This window comes from Canis lupus, chromosome 9, assembly GCF_048164855.1.
Source record: "Canis lupus baileyi chromosome 9, mCanLup2.hap1, whole genome shotgun sequence".
In the NCBI taxonomy this organism is placed as follows: Eukaryota; Metazoa; Chordata; class Mammalia; order Carnivora; family Canidae; genus Canis; species Canis lupus.
This window is the reverse complement of record NC_132846.1, coordinates 32,611,387-32,633,277: the sequence shown is the minus strand read 5'-3', so window position 1 is coordinate 32,633,277 and position 21,891 is coordinate 32,611,387. Positions and strand designations below refer to the sequence as shown.

General features: G+C 40.2%; 1 protein-coding gene across 9 annotated transcripts in view; it reads right to left on the bottom strand.

Annotated features, from left to right (window-relative positions):
• FBXO34 (F-box protein 34) overlaps nucleotides 1-21,891 on the bottom strand; it is a 140,472-nt gene that overhangs the window by 70,945 nt on the left and 47,636 nt on the right. Inside the window, exon 1 of one of the 9 annotated variants that reach the window (XM_072838659.1) lies at nucleotides 11,465-11,617. The exons of 1 other annotated variant lie outside the window; for it this stretch is intronic. The gene's annotated coding sequence lies outside the window, so the exon portion shown is untranslated. Of the gene's footprint in view, nucleotides 1-10,705; nucleotides 10,850-11,052; nucleotides 11,198-11,464; nucleotides 11,618-21,891 lie in introns of those variants that run through there. 7 more of the 9 variants (XM_072838666.1, XM_072838668.1, XM_072838661.1 and 4 more) reach the window with 7 other exon arrangements.

Genomic DNA, 21,891 nt, shown 5'->3' with positions numbered 1-21,891 from the left:
TCTCTCCTCTGTGTCTCTCATGAATAAATAAATAAAATCTTAAAAAAAAAAAAAAAAAAAAGAAAAGAAAATGTTGGAAGGGGGAAAAAGGCAAGGAGAATGCTGAAAACACTTCTTTCGAGGAAAAAAGACAAGCAAAAATTTTAACACAAAAGAGAGGCATTGGGGCCATTCTACTGCTGGAAATACATTATTTATCTTTTAATTTCTCATTATCTACTTTTAGTAAGAACAAACAAAGGCAGCTAGCTAAATCAAAAGGCCAACAGGATTTTTCTCTGATTAGCTGAAAGGATCATACAAAAGGTTCTTTCTAGTTAGGGAAGTATAGATTATGAAGAGTTACAAATAGTAACTGAAAGTCTGTGAATTAAATTAGAAATTGAAATAAAATGAGGATTTCTCAGAAATTTATCAAAGTGACCTTCCCTGGTTTTCCTTTCTCAACACTTTTTTAAAATTTACATATTTTAATCCTGTTACCTTTTTTCACAGTATAAACAATGTAACAAATTTTTACCGGATTCTACAGAAAACAAAGATTAGTAATTGTCAGACTAGTCCTTCAGGGATTTACTCAAGAAATCAGTTAAGAGGGATCCCTGGGTGGCACAGCGGTTTGGCGCCTGCCTTTGGCCCAGGGCGCGATCCTGGAGACCCGGGATCGAGTCCCACGTCGGGCTCCCGGTGCATGGAGCCTGCTTCTCCCTCTGCCTATGTCTCTGCCTCTCTTTCTCTCTCTCTCTCTCTCTCTCTGTGTGACTATCATAAATAAATAAAGAAAAAAAAAAAAAAAAGAAATCAGTTAAGACTTTTAAAGGAGGGGATCCCTGGGTGGCCCAGAGGTTTGGCGCCTGCCTTAGGCCCAGGGCACGATCCTGGAGACCCGGGATCGAGTCCCATGTCGGGCTCCCGGTGCATGGGGCCTGCTTCTCCCTCTGCCTAGGTCTCTGCCTCTCTCTCTCTGTGACTATCATAAATAAAAATAAAAAATAAAAAATAAAAAAAGACTTTTAAGGGAATTCCCACTGAATTATATGACTGTGGTCAAGAGGCAACGTGTATTTAAACCAGAGCCATTATACAAGAGAAAAATTCAACAAGTGTTTGGTAAAAGAAATCCTCAGAAACACTGGGGGCACGTAAACAGATCTTTAATAAAATAAAATAATAATAATATTTAAGTAGTCCTAACAAATAAGCTGGCAAACAAATTTTAATCTTCAAAATTAATTACATATTTTAAAGAAGCATGCTACCCTTGTCTTTATGTCCTTAAAAGAAGGTGAAATCCATGAGATATTCATAAAGGAACAATTCTTAAAAGCTTTACAACTCCTCATTCTCTATTAAAAGAGGATAATTAAAACTTAAGCAGGATAGACAAGGTAGATTCTCAAAGTAAAACAAGATAACTACACTAAGAATTATGTAATTTTTTGGTAATATATGCAAGAATATTTTGGGTTATGAGAACATTTGTAATACAGAACCTAAGCCCCTAGATTAAATAAAGAAGGGAAAAAACAAAATAATTTTTTCAATTCACAAATAAAACAATTACTAATCCTGACTTAAGTTTTCACTTAAATTTTAAGACCACCAATTTTTTTTTTTTTTTTTAATCAATAGCTCTGGGGATCCCTGGGTGGCTCAGTGGTTTAGCACCTGCCTTTGGCCCAGGGTATGATCATGGAGTCCCAGCACAGAGTCCCACATCGGGCTCCCTGCATGGAGCCTGCTTCTCCCTCTCTCTCTCTGGGTCTCTCATGAATGAATAAATAAAATCTTAAAAAAAAAAAAAATCAATAGTTCTAAAATGTTTTATAACTATAATTTTTAAGTGTAAAAATATTTTAAGTGTAAAAATATTTTTTACTACATAGTCTTACAAATATATGCAACCTGCATGTAAAGTTATGTTTTATAATTTTAGGAAAACTTACAACCTCCTGCTAATTAAAAAAAAAAAAAAAGGAGAACTTTCCAGAAGTTAATGTATCTTAGTAAATAGTCAAACAAAAACAATTTTACTTAATAATATTTGCCAAAAGAGAGGAAAAACTCACAAGGTGTTAAACAAGAAGACAAAAGAATATATTCTTAAAGATTGCTATTTGCCAATGAGTATATAGAAGATTTATAAGATAGTGCTAAGAGAAAAAGTGACGGAAGTTTAACCAAGGTGCTTAACATATGCCTGACATATAAAACATATTGTACTTTTTTTAGTAAACAAATAAGCCTTGAAATTCCTCAAGTTAAAAATGTTGGTTTATAGCTATTTTAACAAGATAACCATATACTATGTTAAATATAACACAGGCAGAGAAAATATCAAATGAAAGCTAGGATTCCTAAAACATAAAGCTATATATGATCTTCTTTAGACTTATTTTTAGGAACCACTTTCATAGTCCTTTTTGTGGTATTCCAAATGAGCTAAAACACTGTAATGGATGATAGAGTTCTTATTCTAGAAGATTGCCTAAACCAGAGAAACCTATCCCCTAGGACTACTAAAGTGTAGTGTGCAGAAAGTACCACGAACCTCCAGAGAATAATCTTGATGACTGAACTTGAAATAAAATCTCTTGGCCTACTTAGGAACAAGTTTGCCACACTTGGTTCCTAGACAATAGAGCAAATGTGTTCTTTGAGACTTTCTTGTCAAACTCAAATTTCATCTTCAGAAACTCCATCTAATCAATAATTCCCTCCTGCAGTTCCAAGAGTGATCGTACAGCTTCAGGTAGATTAGTTTGTAAAATTAAATTCTTTCATTTTCCAGAACCAAATGAATTCTTCAATATACAAACTCCTACAACCGAATTTGCTAGAAAGGTAGAGTCTAAGTTAACCAGCAGAGTAGAAAACAAAACAGAATTTCAAAAAATTTAAAGTTACAAATTTAAATTCCCCCTTAAGATGAGGGGGGAAAAGGGGGTCTGGCTGGCTCAGTTGGAGGAACACGTGACTCTTGATCTCAGGGTTGTGAGTTTGAGTCCCACACTAGATGTAGAACTAAGCCTTTAACTATATATCTAAATTTGGAAACAAGGGATGCCTGGGTGGCTCAGCGGTTAAAGTGTCTGCCTTTGGCCCAGGGCATGATCCTGGACTCCCAGGATCGAGTCCCACATCGGTCTCCCTGCATGGAGCCTGCTTCTCCCTCAGCCTGTGTCTCTGCCTCTCTCTCTCTCTCTCTGTATCTCTCATGAATAAATAAATAAAAATTAAAAAAAAAAAAACAATTTGGAAACAAGATATGAAGCTTAGCATTCAGTAAGAGAGATAAGACTAATAATATTTATGAAACAGTAACAACAAACAATGGTATATGATGAAGTGCTAAAGTGCTAAGTGACTGAGTATTCAATACACACAGTGGAAGCTCAGGAAATCTATTGTAGAGAGACTGGAGGGTCCAAAGAGGTTTTATAGGAACAGGATCCTCATAACGGATGATAACATTTGGAGAAATAAAAAGGGAAGGCACAGCTGAGGAAACTACCTAACTGAACCCCAGGATTATTGCAGGCAGTCCCAGAAACATGTGAAGTACTCAGCTATTAGAAATGACAAATACCCACCATTTGCTTCAACGTGGATGGAACTGGAGGGTATTATGCTGAGTGAAGTAAGCCAGTCGGAGAAGGACAAACATTATATGTTCTCATTCATTTGGGGAATATAAATAATAGTGAAAGGGAATATAAGGGAAGGGGGAAGAAATGTGTGGGAAATATCAGAAAGGGAGACAGAACGTAAAGACTGCTAACTCTGGGAAACGAACTAGGGGTGGTAGAAGGGGAGGAGGGTGGGGGGTGGGAGTGAATGGGTGACGGGCACTGGGGGTTATTCTGTATGTTAGTAAATTGAACACCAATAAAAAATAAATTAAAAAAAAAAAAAAGAAACATGTGAAGAAGAAAGATGGTATGAACCACCTTATAAAGTCTTAAAAGCTACTTTAAAATGTGACACAGGAAAGTAAAATCCCAGTGGGATTTTTGTTCAATTAACCCAGCAAGTGTACAAAAAGACTGAAGAGAGTAAATAATGGATTTATAAAACCACAGAGAATTACAGAAATCTAAACCCAGAATGATCATTAGTCTAGATCTGTGTTATCCAATACAGAAGCCACTAGCCACATCTGGTTCTTGAGCATCTTAGATATCACCTGTCTGAACTAATATGAAATTTACATGCAAAACGAACATCAAATTTCAGACTGCCTGAAAAAATTAATGTAAACTATTTCAATAATTTTATATTGATTACATATTGAAATCATGCCATTTAGGATATATTATGTTAAATAACATTATTAAAATTATTTTCGGCAGTTTCTTTTGACCATTTTAATGTAATCTAGAAAATTTTAAATTACATACGGTTCACATTATATTTTTTTTAAGATTTTATTTATTTATTCATGAGAGACAGAGAGAGAGAGAGAGAGAGAGAGGCAGAGACACAGGTAGAGGAAGAAGCAGGCTCCATGCAGGAAGCCCGAAATGGGACTCGATCCCCGGACTCCAGGATCACCTAAGCCAAAGGCAGACGCTGAACCGCTGAGCCACTCAGGCATCCCTCACATTGTATTTCTATTGAACAGCACTGCTCTACAGTTATCTCAACTTTTCTGACCTTCCCATTCCCATGATTTAAACAATTTTAACATATACCTACATAAATGTATATACTTCTAAATTTTACATATATGTGTGTACCACCAAACTTCTGTATTTTACATACAGCATAAAACAAAAACAAAAATAAACACTAAAATAATGAAAAAAATAACCATAAGTTCTAATACTTTTCTTTCTACAACCTAATAGGCTATCCCATATGCTCCACATGGGAGGCTTAGGATGTTAGTAAAGAGACTAATCAAAAAAAAAAAAAAAGAGAGAGAGAGACTAATCAAGGGAAAGATAGATCCAAATTAAAGAATCACTAAAATTTAATAACTGGTTGACTATAGGAGCAAAGGAGAGGGGATGAATTAAGGATCACATAATAAACATCTACTATTTGCTACTTAGCATCCGGTAGCCTCTGAATTTCCCTCAAAGAAAAAAAAGGCTAAGCCATCATGCTGTTTAGGTAGCAATGACCCCAACCTCAGCTGCAGGGGTAGGCCCAGGCTGGCTAAACCAGTTACCAAATCTTATCTAGCCTTAGTTGTTGGTTCAGAAATGTCAATATAACCCAAAGTCAATACATGAAAACATTATCCAGTAGGCTCCTGGGAAGAGAAGGAAGAGAAACTCTCCTAGCTTATACTTCTAGGAAGTTTCTCTAGGAAGAGAAACTCTCCTAGCTTATACTTCTTAAGTACACAGATCCCCCCCAAAAGGTTTGGGTATAGAACTCAGGGTGTCTGTATGCTCAAATGAAGGGGTGAAGGATATCTTAAACTTCACTGATTTTAACAGAAATTTAGCAAGTCATTCTTTTGTGAATTCAGTAAAGGACCACAATATTAATTAATACCCAGTCACTTTGCCACCAGCAAAAATCACAGATTTCCTATCACATTGTCACTGGTTGCAAACGCTTACAAATAGTGACAATGTTCATCACTACTTGGAAATTATTAGACCCATACTAAATCTTATTACTTAACAAAGAAGTACATTAAAAATATATATATTTTGGGGGCTGCTGGGTGGCTCAGTCACTTAAGCATCTACCTTCCGCTCAGGTCATGATCCCAGAGTCCTAGGATGGAGCACCGCATCAGGCTCCCTGCTCAGCGGGCAGGCTGCTTCTCTCCCTGTCCCTCCCTCTTACTCTGCTCTCTCCTGCTCTCAAATAAATAAAATCTTAAAAAAAAAATTTTATAACTGCTCTTTGCAGACCTATGTACTTTATTTAAAAATAACTATGAAGCCCCTTGGTGAGTGTTGACACAATGAGATTTCTGCCCAGTGCTCTAAATGTCAAAGTGAAGAAATTCAATGAAGACTGTGTTAATGGTGGGAGTAACTATGATTCTCTTAAGGTAGCTAAATGCCTCACCAACTAAAAATTAGTGATGCACACAAACAAGATTCCTACTGTCCCTACCTACTATCCAGCAACACCACAGCCAAAGGAACATGGAAAGAAGATCCCGTTGAGCTTGACTCTAGTTTGGCATGATGAAGTGACATGAGGTGTACAGTAAGTGGGAGGCCACTGGTGATCCACTCCCTCCATGAGGTGGGATGAGGCTGGGTGGCCTTGAGGGCCACTGGTGAAATAGTGTTACACTTAACTGTTTTTTCAAAAAATTAAAATAAAACACTCAGGAAAGGGGTCCTATAGACTTCAGACTGCCCAAGGATGAAGGAACAAAGGTCAAGAGCCCTGCCTACAGCTTCTGTTGAGGCACTATCCTTCCCTTCTGGATTTGATGGAATGAGGACCTAGAGCCTGCGCTGCTGACAAACATGCTCGGACCACAAAGGGACAAACACAGCAGAAGCAGAGCTCATTAAATAAAGGAAAAAAGAAGGATGAGATTCTGATCACATTAAGTACAAGTGGATCAAGCTTCACCTTTAGACTTTTCAATACTGTAAGCTACTAAATTTGAGTTGATTTTCCGTTATATCCAAGACATAAAAATCTAAATGGTACAACTGATTTCAATAGTTTCTATCTCAGGAAGCTAAAACAATACCTATGGTCTTTGCACAGAAAGAGCAAAATTATAAAAGACTTGACTCTGTTACATTAAGGGAATCTGTGTTTAGCTTTTCACAAACTGTCACTCAGTACTCACTCCATTTTGCTGTATATAAGTTTTACATTAAAAAACAAACAAACAAGTAAACAGGGGTGCCTGGGGGCTCAGTCAGTTAAGCGTCTGACTCTTGATTTTAGCTCAGGTCATGAGATCAGGGTTGTGAGATCAAGCCCTGTGTGGGGTCTGAAATTCTCTCTCTCTTCCTTTGCCTGCACCCCACTCCCCCATTCATGCACTCTCAAGCTCACTCTCTTAAAAAAAAAAAAAAAAAGTAAACAAATAGCTCATGATGGGCACACTGAAGTATTTGGGGCAAAATATACTGACTATGAAATACAACAAAATAGAAGATGGATTGATGAATGGAGGAAGAGAGAGGGAGGTTAGGATGATGGATATGTAAGTACATACGGCAAAATACGAACTATAAATTATAGAATCTAGGTTCATATGTACTTAGATATTCTACTGTTCTAAATAGAATTCTTGCAACTTTTCTGTGATTAAAACTTTTCATAATAAAATGTCAGGGAAAGAAAGCAAAAAGTGGAAATGAAGGCTGTGAGAGGCTCACATATTTTGTAGGTTTGTCAAGAAAAGGAATGAATGGCATCCTGGGTGGCTCAGCAGTTTGGCACTGCCTTCAGCCCAGGGCGTGATCGTGGAGACAAGCGATCGAGTCCCACATTGGGCTCCCTGCATGGAGCCTGCTTCTCCCTCTGCTTATGTCTCTGCATCTCTCTGTGTCTCTCATGGATAAATAAATAAAATCTTAAAAAAAAAAAAAAAAAGGAATGAAAACAATAACAAAATAAAAGGAACAACCTTAGAGAAGAAAAAGAAGGCATACATATATGCCTCAGAGTGAGATGTCTAGATTCTACCTCCTTGCTCTAGCTCTAATTTTAGACTACTTACACAGACTAGTTCTGGCCTTGAGTGCTCGTTCTGGACTCAAAAGTGCTCACTCACTAAGCTCCATTCATTTTAGAGTAATACAAATCTGTGGAATCTAGACCCTTTGCCTGTATGATAATGTTTCCCATTCTTTTCACCTGAGTTTCTAAGTATCTCCTTAAACTGACCTTCAGATGAGGTCAATCTGGCATAACATAAATGGTTCACCCTCGGTCCAAATCTGGCTCCTCAAACCCATGGCTCTCCATGGCAAGGGAATATTAAAACAAAGGTCAAGGATCCTTGCAGCAAGGACAATTTATCTGAATGTCACAGCCCCTGGCTGAGTACCTGGTACAAAGGTACTCAAAAAATGTCTGTTGGATGAATGAAACCCATGCCTTACAACAACATTTAATAATATTTAATCACACATATTAATGCTTAGTTTTGTATTTATACCTACATTGTCCTGAGGGTAAGAAACGTGAAGCTGAATACTTAAAAGGAGGCATCAGGAGTTTCTTCTGTGGAGAGCTAACTAGAAGATGGAGTTGGAAATGAAAAGTTGATAAATTCCTTCAGCGAGTGTTAAGAAACACCTACATTTTAATCATTAGTACTTCCCTAGATGATACAGTATGTTCATCAACTTCAAAATACCATAATCATGCACACAGAGAAGTTAAATTTTATAAGGATAAAGAATGTCTGTCATTAGAAATTCAATTTCAAGACAACCTAAATGCTTCTGGAGTTAATCAGCTCTCTTTTTGTTGTTGCTTCCAAAGAACTGTAGGTTATGCACTTGCTGAATTTTGCCTTTGTCACACATGACTTAACAACGAAGGCATTCATTATATCACAGTAGCGTCCCTCAAGTGTCTGGTTCTAAACAGCTGCAAATTTTGGAAGATAACACTAAACGATGTCCCTAATGATTGGTATGTTCTCTCCCAACAAATATTAAAACAAGATTAAGGCTTACTAGAATACCAAAACTGTCCAAATTAAACTAAGCATAAATTTAAGTTCAGAAAATAAAGTAGAAATTTTAAGAATTTATATTCTACATGTTAATAGAATCGATCCAATAAGCATATCCAAAGATTTCGGAAAATTCATGAAATACAGCACTCTCATTCTTCATATTTGCTTTAGCTGTCAGAAAGATGGATAATCACTAATGAATGATTCAGTCCTTTCAAATGTGGTAACTGAATAAGATAACAAAATATGTTAAAATAATAATAAGCCTGACTTCAAATAAATTCCCATTTATAAGAAGTAAAAGCTACTTCCCAGACCCAAAACTGCAAGGCCTGGGTAGAAAAACATCTACCAAGGCCAAAGGTAGAAACAAGCTGTAAAAATGTTTCAGAAGAGTTATGCCTTGTTAGTTATACAACTGTTTACATAAGCTGGCTTTTTTATACCTGTCATTGTTCCTCAATCACATCAGAATACACAAAAGACATTATTCTCCACCTATTATCTCATTTTCCATTAGGAAAAAAAAATCGTAACTACTAAACAAAATAGAGGGGGGAAAAACACTGCCAGGGAGGAGCTATTTTATTTTCATCATTTATATGTCTTTCAACTCACATTTAGTTAGATTTTCCTCCCTTCCCATAAACACAATTTACCCAGAGCCACATAGAGTGCCCCAGAAAGGTTACTTGGAAAAGACACATGCAAGTGTCCTTCTGAACCTCCTTCAATTTCATTACATAGTATCTTGCCATGATCCTTGCATCTTAGAGTAGGTTGACTAACACCCTCAATATCAGCAGTTTTACCTTAACTCTGTAACTATCAGTCTTGAAGATGTAAAGGTTCAAATTCTGTCTTCAGAGCCTTCAATCAACATTGTCAACATGTAAATTCCTAATTTCTTAAAAGAAAAACATAATTTTCAGTAGTACACACAATGTTGTCAAATTTCCAAGGTATGGTGAGCAAGGATCAAAACGAGATTTCTAAGAAAGCCTTCTTTTGTGAACTTCCAGTCAAATACAAAAGTAAATTTTTCCTTTCATTTCCTGTGTTAACATACACAACATAACTTCCACCAGCATGTTGGTGCAAAATCCAGGGAGACAATCCCTTATCGATCACTTTTAAAGAGCAAATGGAGAAGACGGAGTATTAACAACACAAAACCAATACAAATCAAGGTCAATGAGGAAGGCTGAGGAGTCCTACCCAAGCTTCCAGCTGAAGACCCTAAATTGTAAATATGCTTCAATTTCAAGGCTTTTAAACTAGATTCTATTTAAGTAATCCTACAAAGAGGAATAAATTATATTGATATGCTGAAATACCTAAAGAGGGTCAGTAATGCCAAGTGACTAGCTTCTTTTCTGGGCTGGACTGATCGGGTTTGAAAGCTCTGAAAGAAAAATAACATTCACAGGCAAGACACTTTAATGAAATTCTGCTAGGTTCATATTTGAAAGCAACACACAAAATTTCAGTTACCCGTCCAGACAAGCAGTCTTGGGATATGTTACTGTCATTGCCCAGTCTTAGCAGGAAAGCAACAACAACAACAACAACAACAACAACAAAAATGGCGTGTTGATGAATTATAACCATAGAAAACCCTCAATCATCCATGATAGCACAGGACAAGGACAACCTAGTTAAACTAGTGAAATTAATTCAAACCTCCCTCCTGCCCTTCCACAACAGAAAAAGTTCATTTAAGATCCCTTGTCTCTTCCTAGCCGCTAACAAAAATGCAGATACTGTATATAATTTCAAGATTGTGTAGCAAAAAAAAAAAAAAAAAAAAGAGTAAGGCAAACTGAATTATCAGCACCGACTGGGTTCTATTTCTTCAGCAATTCCAATCACAAACCATCAAACTATGAGATCAGCTTCTAGAAAGGCATTTAAACACCCAACCCCCACCCCCACCCCCACCCCCCCACCGCCGCCACCCAAACCTCCGGACTTAATGACTTCGATTTTTCTAAATCAAACGTGTCTTATATTGAACTGTACTAACAATGCTCGTTTGAAAGGAAGTTAAAGAACTTGACAAATTATTACAATTGCGAAATGCTGATACCGAACCACTTTCGATTCAAATCCGCTGCGATTCCAGGCGTCGGTACAAGACCCAACTTCCTTTCTCTCCTCTCCTCTCCTCTCCCGGTCCTCCCCGCCCTTCCGCGCGCCAAGGTCCCCGCCGGGGCCTGCTGTGACATCACAGCCCATCGCCTGGAAACCCCTGACGTCACACACACGCGGCCCCAAAGCACTATGACCTCATCGCTGCCCGGGGCCGACCCGCGGTCGACTCGCGCCTGCCGGGAGGACGGGGGGGGGGGGGGGGGCTGCGGAGCCCCCGGTGCTGCCCGGTCCCCGCGGGAGGTTAAGGGCAGGCGTCAGCTCACCTGCAACGGGGCGGTAGGGCGCAGGGCGGCCGAGCCCAGGCGGGCGCGACCAGGCGAGGCGCCCCCCCGCCCCCCGAGCCCCGAGCCCGACGCGCTCCTCGGCCGCGGGGCACCGAGGTGAGCGGAGCCGGTCCAGTGCCTCCTCACGGCCTATCCGCGACCTCGGGAGCTGCAGCCCGGGCCGGGAAAGCGGCTGCCGCCTGCCGGCCCGCCCGACCTCCCGTGGCCCGCGGGGGCGCCTGCGGCCCCTGCCCTAGAGCCGCGGCCGGCGCCCCCGCCCCCGCCCGCCCCGCGCGGCGCCCCGGGAGCGCAGCAGACGGCGGGAGGGGGCGGGGAGCGGCCACCGTGGCCGCCGCCGCAGGACCCGGCCCGCGCAGCCCTCACGCCACGCCCTTCCGCGGCCGCCACCCACCTGCGCTCCTGCCCCGCCCGGGGCCTGGCCCGGGGCTGCACACCCCGATGCGGCGGATGCGGCGGCGGCGGCGGCGGCGGCGGGAGGCCTGGCTCGCTCCCCACCGCTGAGGCGGACCGAGCGCCCAGCGCGGCGCGGCGGAGCCCAACGCTCGCCCCGAAACCCATTTGTTTGGCTAAAACGCCGTGACGTCACGCGCCGGCCCAATCGACGGTTGGCGGGGGGCGGGGCCGCCGGCACCGCGGGGGTTGCAGCGACCCCTGCCGGGCTTTCCGCGGTACTCCGGGCGCCGGGGACGCAAAGAGCGAGGGACTTCAAAAGGGTGAAGAATCCGCCGGCCCCGCCAGGTGGTGGAGCGGGGCGGCCGCGGAGGGCGTGGAGCCCGGCGAGCCAGCAGCGGAGCAACGCCGGCGTCCGGCCCGCAGGCAGCACGGTCGGCGCGCTCGTGGCTGGGTCTGCTGTTAGAGCCCATCAGATACCCTCGTAGCCTCGGCTTCCAGTTTGGGTCCTGCCACCAGCCGGGAAGGCGGGATCCGAGAGGTCTCCCGTAGAAAAGGAGAGCGTCCCTTCTGCCGTTTGTTTCTACGCAAATCACGGCAGGACTGCTGCGCCCCGATAAACTTCTCAGGCGGACAATCTCAAAAATGTGGTCTGTAGAAGCCTAAGGAATCAGTTTCCTGGCAAGGGATTTTGTAAAGCATTGTCAAGGAATCGTATTGGTAAAGGAATAGAGAATTCGGTTCTTAATGCTTTACTAATTTATTTAGTGCTCTCAAATCAGAGTGCCGGTGATGAAACTTTTTTTATACCCAGGCTTTAAAATGATCATTTGCGGGATCCCTGGATGGCTCAGCGGTTTAATGCCTGCCCTTGGCCCAGGGCATGATCCTGGGTTCCCACACTGGGCTCCCTGCATGGAGCCTGCTTCTACCTCTGTGTCTCAAATAAATAAATAAATAAATACATATTTAAAAATAAATAAAATATTTAAAATAAAATGATCTTTTGCTTTCATGGCAAAATAATAATAATAATAATAATAATAATAATAATAATAATAATAATTTAACCGCATAGTAAACCATGAGGACAATAAAAACTGCTTCACGCAAACACGGCCACTGTCAGCATCCAGGGTTATTTCTAGACTGCTCGTCCCGTGCATATTTGTTTTACAATGTTGTCATCACACAGTGCACACAGTGTGGGTTCCTGTTTTTCCACACATAGAAGTACTTTTCATATTTCAAATAAGCTTCCTAGGCATTTTTTTTTATTTTTTCCTAGGCATTTTAATAGCTGAATAACATTATTTTAAGTAAGACACCGACATTTTACTGAAATCTCTATTCTTGGACAGAACCTATTCCCTTCTTTCTTTGCCATGACAGAGAAGTCACAGGACATTCTCATGAATGCAGATCTTTAAAGATAAATACCCAGAAATGGAATCACTAGGTGAAAGTGTATCCATACATTTATAGTTATTAATACAAACTGCCAAAATAGTTTTTTAAAGGTTCCACTAAGTTATACTTAAATTAGCAGCTTTGAGTTGAGCCAGCTCTTTAAAAAGTAGTTTTGTCCAATTATAAAACTCTCATATAATACATATGTATAAAACCTTGAATATGAAAAAAACATTTTTGAATTAAAAGAATAAGGAAAACAAATATTTACCATAATCTCACCACCAAGAAATAATCATTTAACTTCTCCATCTAGGCCTTTATCTATACACATCATTTTAATAAAAATTGGGAAGGGAATCAGACTATACATATTGACACCAAAGTGTATATCTGATTTAATACCCAACCAATGTTAGCTTAATATATCATGATCATTTGAAACTTCTCTGTGTCATACTGGACTCAAAGTTCTAAAACATCAATCCTATCCTTTTAAGTTCATCACCAAAACTGTCTTTAAAACCTCTCACTTGGGATCCCTGGGTGGCTCAGCGGTTTGGCGCCTGCCTTTGGCCCAGGGCATGATCCTGGAGTCCTGGGATCGAATCCCATGTCGGGCTCCCTGCATGGAGCCTGTTTCTCCCTCTGCCTATGTCTCTGCCTCTTTCTCTCTCTGTCTCTCATGAATAAATAAATAAAATCTTTTTAAAAATAAAAATAAATAATAAATAAAACCTCTCACTTATGATGCCTGGGTGGCTCAGTTGGTTAAGTGTCTACCTTCAGCTCAGGTCTGGGATCAAGTCCCACATTGGGCTCCCTGCTCAGCAGGAAGTCTGCTTCTCCCTCTTCTTCTGTCACTCTGTCTCTCTCTTTCTCTCTCTCTCTCAAATAAATAAAATCTTTAAAAAAAAAAAAAAAACTCTTGCTTTCTTAGAAGAATAAAAAAATTAATTTCCCTCATTAATTTAGGAATTTCCTAGGCCATAGGAAAATTAAGATAAAATATTATTTTATCTTAAAATATTAAGATAAAAATATATATAAATATATATTTATATATAATTATAAACAAATATTATATTTATTTATTAAAATAAAGGGCTATGGCCTTTATTTTACTCCACACACATCTTACATGTGTGTATTTAATATCCTCTGCTAAGTTCTAAACTGCTAGAGGACAAGGATTATATCCCAGTATCCACCAAAAGATCTTGTACTTGATATTGTTTAAATGTTTAACAGATAATTATAACATGTTAATCTGTACTTTTCTTATGATGATAGACAAATGATCTCCATTTTATAATAGTGTTTACTGCAGCTCATTAATATGCAACATTTATTCCATTTACAATGTTTGACCCAGGCACTATTCTGTGTATTACATACACTCTTCCATTTAATCAGAAAAACACCTCTCTGAGGTGAGTATTGTTGTTATTACAGATGAGGAGGCCGAGGTTCAAAGACTTAAACTGTTTGACCAGGATTGTACAGGTGACATAGAGCCAAACTTAGCAAAGATTCCAGCATTTTCACCATGTCAGTGTATCGTTTGGGGGAATTTCAGATGAGTTAAAGACAGAGATATCATTAAACTGAAATGACAAAAAAAAATTTAAAAAAAATAAACTGAAATGACACTGCTTTGCATGTGGAGAGCATATTGTCATTGTCAAAATTCCTATTAGAGTCTTTAGTCTAATTCTGAGTGTTTCTCAGACTGTGGTTAAGAGCCAGTTTGGTTTTTTCTTAATACAAACTGACTGGTTTGTAAAATGTAATAAAACTACTAGAAAAAATGAAAATTACAAAAGACAAAAGCCCAAATTCTTTATTATTAAACTCAGCACACATAAAATTATTGTCAAATTGCCAATAAAATTTCTAAAACTCTTACTCTCAATTTCTGTTCTTCAAAGATCTTTTAAGTAATCTCCACACCCAGCATGGAGCCCAACATGGAGCTAGAACTCATGACCCTGAGATCAAGATCTGAGCTGAGATCAAGAGTCAGATGCTTAACCAACTGAGCCACCCAGGAGCTCCTTCTTAATTTCTGTTCTTATCATAGACTAGTTCTAAAGCTGGCCAGTGGGCCACACTTTGAATAGCACTAGTTAGGGAGAAATAAAACAAGGTAAGGAGGCAGTGAAACCATTTTAGGCAAGTCCTTCCCTGATTCTATTTCTCCATTTACACAATAGGAATGATCCAAAAACAAAGACACCAGAGCCAGTGCAATGCTTCAGGCCACAGACCCTGTAACAAGCTCTCAGGAGGGAATAGGCATCAATGTGGCACAGTGAGGTGACAGGACTGATAAGGAGCTGAAAGAGGAACAAGATTAAGGTGGCCTGAAATGGCACAGCAGCAGCAAAGTCCTAAATATATGTACTATAAAACTTTGGTTATTCTATAAATGATTAAAACTTATGTCAAGGGGATCCCTGGGTGGCGCAGCGGTTTGGCGCCTGCCTTTGGCCCAGGGTGCGATCCTGGAGACCCGGGATCGAATCCCACGTCGGGCTCCCGGTGCATGGAGCCTGCTTCTCTCTCTGCCTGTGTCTCTGCCTCTCTCTCTCTCTCTGTGACTATCATGAATAAATAAATAAAATCTTTAAAAAAAAATAAATAAATAAATAAATAAATAAAACTTATGTCAAACCAGCAAACATATTAAATCGAATAGGCTTGTTTGTATAGATTTGGTTTCATTACTCCTCTCTGCTCAGAAAAAAAAAAAAAAAAAAGCTAAGAACCATCCACTTATTCCTTAATAAGCTCACCCCTACCTCCAAAGGAAAAAACACCATCTCATCTTCTTCCACATCCCCAAACTCTGCATCCTTAACCAAATCTATATCCTCCACTGCAGTAAAAAGGAAAGCAGGAGTAAGACTCCATTAGACTTTGCATCTAGGTCCATCTTTAGTAGAATTAGGTTACTGGGTGTGAGAATGCCTTTCCCTACCAACTTGACTGTATTATTGGAAAGCTTAAATAAGAAAAAAGAAGGGTGCCTGGATGGCTCAGTTAAGTGTCCAACTCTTAATTTCGGCTCAGGTCACGATCTCAGGGTCATGTGTTGGGTTCTATGCTGGGCGTGCAGCCTGCTTAAGATTCTCTCTCTCATCCTCCCCTGGCCCTCCCCAGTACCCCACCACCTCCTACTCCCACTCTCTCCCTGTCTCTCAAAAAAAAAAAAAAGAGAGAGAGAGAGAGAGAGAGAGAAAAGAAAAGTGAAAGGGCTTTCAAGTTTACCAAGTTAAGGCATTCACTTAAATAGGCCTAGAAAAACATCACTGGAGCATGCTTCATGCCCCGAACCCATATTGCACATATGAAGCCTGGTGGTGGCAATTGGAACCTGGGCAGAGTCTACTCACCACGAGAAATAACTTCATTCATGATAAAGGACAACTAAAGAGAAACAGACAAAGGCAGCAAAAGATGCCAAAAGATGAGTATATCTCATAATCGAAATGTGGATTGTGAGAACGTACATAAAGTTAAATAAGCATTAAAATCAAAAAATCATACTACTTTTTTTTGGATCATGGCCCCATGAAAATCTGATAAAAGCTAAAAATTTTACAGGGGGAGAAAAAGATATATTGATGGATACACATGATTTTTTAAATTTTAATTTCTTCAAAAAAGTCCTTTAGATTAACTTACTTTATGGTGACCTGGATACTTATAAAAGGAAGTAAAAGAAATGCAGGTTGATGACTGATAGCATCCAGTGAAATGCCATGGCAAAAACCAATTAAGGTCCCAAGTTCTCCTTTCCCTATGATATTGCCCTTAGAAGCTCTCATTGTTTTCAATCCCCTTTGACCTTTCAGATGATGGTTTCTACAACACCAACCCAATGGTCCACTGGTCCACAGCAATTTCTCTGTGTATCTCACTTCCTGATGCATGTAAAAGAGACAATCCCTCCCAAACTCTTCACATTCTGATCATCATAATTAACACTTGGGTTGGTTTGATATCTGGCCATAACAGTTGCCAAGCCCCTTCTTAATGTTTGCTTTTTTACAAGAAATCTATATATAAGCAACAATGTGTATATTCCTGATATTCCTCTATTTAAAATCTCTATGTAGTCCACTAAATCCAAGTACTGCAGTTCAGCAGGAAACAATGAAATCATTTTGTTAGCTCCTCTATCAAGTCAGGCAATCTCTGTTCCATCTCAAGACCTCTGGGTCTTCTCCCTGAGCCTAAAAGTTCCCTCTCCTCTTTTTGCAAATGGTTAGCCCTGACACAATCTTAGGTATTGGCTTAAAGTCTCCACAGAGCACTAGATGCACCAGAATTTATATTCAGGAAGGTCTTTGGAGGAAGAAAGAGGTAAACTGGGGCACTTAAAGTCCATTTGCCTAGCAAGTCATTTTTACTTAGATTTTATTTTCCTTCTGGGTGACATAAGGAGGTGGCTAGAGCCTCTTCAAACCAGGACTTCCCTAGCCATCTTTTCACAAAAATTTGCAACAGTAATTATACTAGGTTTGTTTGTTTGTTTGTTTGTTTGTTTGTTTGTTTGTTTTAGCCCCCTGCAGAGGGGCAGCTTCAAAAGAACAGAGACTGAGCTTTATTGGTTACTATATCCTAATGCCAAGCCCAGTGCCTGACATTTAGAAGTTACTTGGTAAGTAATGGTTCAATGATCTCTTTTTAAGTCCTAGAAATGTTTTTCTGCAAGGGCAGCAGTGATCTATATTAAGAATGGTTTAATTCCTGCAGTTATGAGAGATGAAAGAGGTTCTTGAAAGTGGGGCAGAAAAAATAGAGGGATCTCACTGCTCCTAGAAGCGTTTTCCTAGTGGGATTTTCCCCAGGAGTTGCTCTCTTCACAGCCAGTGGAGGAAGACCAAAGGCCATGGTCCCAATAAGGCCATAGACCTACAGCCTGAAGCCCCTCATGTGGGGACCTCAGTTCTAAAGCTAGAAGTTGGGGCTTCTTAGAGAACCAGGAGGTCTAAGCTGTGCTTGAGAAACTTAAAGCCAAGTAACAATGCTGCCTTAAGAAATGGAAAGGGGAAAAAAAATCACAAAAGCAGAATGAAGGTTTGCATAGCACACAAATTATTATAGCACCAAAGAAATTAAACCCAGCCGAGAATCGTGCTATATTCCAAATACAGAAACACAACAGGCAAAAGGAAAGCAGTTCATCTCTCTCACACACACCAAGTCCATCAGTTCTTTTTCCTGATCTTAGTATAAAATCAGGAACAGCCCATCCTATAATCAGATATGTCCCCTTTCTCAGCCTCTCCCAGTGCTTCCCCTTGGCTTGGCTGAAATGTTACTTAAAGAGCTTTCTCTCTCCAATGTAGTATTTCAGCCTCGTCACTTTCTTCTTTTTTAGGATTTTATTTATTTGACAGGGTGGGGTGGGGAGTGGCAGAGGGAGAGGGAGAAGCAGGCTCCCCACTGAGCAGGGACCCTCCCACCTTGGGGCTTGATCCCAGGACCCTGAGATCATGACCTGAGCCAAAGGCAGCTACTTAACTAACTGAGCCACTCAGCATCCCCAGCCTGTTACTTTCCTTCATAGTACCCATGCTGGTCGAAAGGTACTTAATAGATGGATGTTGAATTAATAAAAATATTCATACTTTTTCTCACCAAACAATTTAATCCAGGATACAAGTGTTCATTACCAATGGAGGACAAATAAAAATTACAAGAGCAGAAAGTTTTATACATTAAAACAGGACCTGAGTTAACGGAGAATCTAAGGTAGTGCTGCAAGAACATGACCAAAAGTAGGAACATTTGAACCCTATAGAAGCCAACTAACCAACTAGTCATGATTTGGGTGCTTCAACACGCATTATCCTTGATTATATTTTCTAGATTACCAATTGGTCATAAAGATATTTGTGTTATCCACTTGGCATTTAGACAGGAACTAGCATTCTTTGGGTAGTACCAGATAACTCATATATCTTTCATATTTTCAGTAAGTCCCTAATTTGTTTGTTGAAAATGGCAAGAAAAAGAGGGTGGGTGGGGTGTCTCTGCCCACTGACTACTGCTCAAATAGCAATTCCCTTTCCTTCCTTGTTAACAGAATTCTGATCTCAGTCTCTTCTTTGTGCTTCAGGGGAGGTGAGCCCAGACCCATGGAGTGAGTTATTATTGACCTAAGCTAGTGGTTCTCAATGGGGAGATTGATTGACTTTGTTTCCCAGGGTACATTCAGCAGTATCTGGAGACATTGCTGATCATCACATCTTGGGAGAAGTGCTATTGGCATCTAGTAGGGAAAGGCCAGAAATGCTGCTCAATATCCTATAATGTACAGTCCTGCTGCTCCCCCACAACAAAGAATTATTTCTCCCAAAATGCCAGTAGTGGCAAGATTGAGAGACCTTGCTCTAAGATAATCAACGTGGTCCCAATCTCCTTGTCAGTGAGTGGCTCAGGCATGGGTGTGTGATGCAGATCTAGCTAATAAAATGCAATGGGAAATCTACTGATATACTTCTGGAAAAGGTTTTTCTTACCATTAAAGGAAGATATTCGGGGTGCATGGGTGGCTCAGTTAGTTAAGCATCTGCCTTCAGCTCAGGTTCTTGGGATTAAGCCCCTCGTCGGGCTCCCTGCTCAGTGGAAGCCTGTTTCTCCCTCTCCCTCTGACCCTCCCCTGCTTGTGCTCTCTGTCTCAAATAAATAAATAAAATCTTTTAAACAAAGGATATTTCTTTCTCTCTCTTTTTTTTTAAGATTTTTATTTATTCATGAGAGACACAGAGAGAGAGAGAGAGAGGCAGAGACACAGGTAGAGGGAGAAGCAGCCTCCATGCAGGGAGCCTGATGTGGGACTCGATCTCGGGTCTCCAGGATCATGCCCCAGACCGAACGCAGTGCTAAACCACTGAGCCACCCAGGCTGCCCAGGAGGATATTTATTTCTTATTGCAAAGCATTACTTTCCTAAGTAGAACCCTATTTATCAACAACGAGAGAGAGAAACATACAAAAAGAAATAGTCCCTCATGTGCTGCTAGATGTCATTGTGTCTGTGTGTAATGTCTGGTACTGCAATTGCTATCTTGGGACCATGAGAGTTGTCAGCTGAAGAGAAGATAAGAGGATGGCCAAGCAGAAAAGTGGAAGTAACCACCTTCTTGATGCCATCATTGCATCTCTGACTTAACCAATCCTTGAGTCTTCTTGTTACATGAGATAATCAATTCTATCACTATTGAAGTCACTTATTTTATAGGAAAGTAGCTGAAAACATCTTCATTCACATTATATATATATATATCATAATATTATACACACACACACACACACACACACACGGTAGGTGGAGACAGTAACCTTCTTTGGGAGCAAGCTCTACAATAGTCTGCTATAAAATAATTTTGTTTTACCATGATCTCAGGATAATATTAAACCAGCCATATCAGAAGTAGATAGAAATCAGTGGGAACAGAACCATTGTTAATGAATATGTTTGTATTCTTTAAATAAAGGAATAGAATTCATGTGACACTTTGTAATCTTTAAGAAAATGACATTTTCCAATCATTGGAATTTAATTGGAGGGAGCCTGTCTGCATTAAGACTAGCCAGTCTGTCCTTTTGCTTCCTAAGCTCGATATACCTCATTCGTAGGCACCTGCTAGAGCAAAGGAGAGACGCTTTGGCTAAAATAACCTAGTTACATCAGCTTACTAATATGGTCCAAGGGATAGATTTTGCTCAGAATTGAGTTCTTTAAAAAAAGCCGCTAACTTATTCTGCAGTTTTAGGATTTGCTGACATTTTCTACCAAGTATAGCTATGCTTTTTCTTGCCTTGAAATACCAAAGACACTTTTCAAGAAGCACAGAGCTCAGTTACAGCATTTCCTTGCAAAAATCATTTTATCAATTAAGTAATGTACTTGAACCAGATTTTCCTTGGAAACATGTACAGTGGTTTGGCTTCTTTTGGATGCCCACAGCACATGTTCTGTTACAGCACTCTACAGTTTGTTACTCTAACAGAATCCCACTGACACCTCCCGACACCTCCCCTCTTACCCCTGTCTGAGACGGCTGAGCTACATGTAATTTTGTGTGTGTGTGCCTTCAGCAAGATCTGAAGAGTAACACATACTTGTACTATTAAAGTATATTGAGTCTGTTCTGTCCTTTTTCTAGATGTCCCTCTCATCAACAAAGCCAAAGGGTGCCTTCAAAGGGATAGATAACAGGAGGAGGCATCTGATTGTTCCTCCTTGTTCAGAGGTACTCCAGAGCCAACATTTCCACACTCCAATTACCTGCTTCTTTTTTTTTTTTATTTTTTTAAATTTATTTATGATAGTCACACACACACAGAGAGAGAGGCAGAGACATAGGCAGAGGGAGAAGCAGGCTCCATGCACCGGCAGCCCGATGTGGGATTCGATTCTGGGTCTCCAGGATCGCGCCCTGGGCCAAAGGCAGGCGCCAAACCGCTGCGCCACCCAGGGATCCCCGATTACCTGCTTCTTAAGGCTCCACTGCTCCCACGGCTTTTGCCATATGTTGCCTTTACTGTTGCTACACTTCTCTAGCTTTCTGCACACTTTCTTTCTCTCTGTCTCTGTGCCTACTATGCCTCCCTTATTTCTTGACTTTCTTACCAGAAGCTTGATGTTTATAGGCATCACTAGCTGAAGAGAAGACTCTTCTTGATGAGATGCTCCCTGACCCTTACATACTATCATGCAAGCATCTGCATCCTGACTGTAGGTTTGAACCTTCTCCCCTTGTGAGTCATTTCCTTCATGCTCTGCTACTCAGAGGGGACTTTCACGCGGCAACATGCATTATCTTTTTTACATTTCTAGTCTCAGCAAAGCTGTAAACCTCCACTCTGAATAAAATCAATGTGTGATGAATATGTGTGGTAATAGTCCTGTTCTTAAGCTCACTAAATACGTCTCAAAAGTGTCCTAAATATGTTTTCACATGTGTATTATTCTGGATATTGTCGTATCTGATTCCCA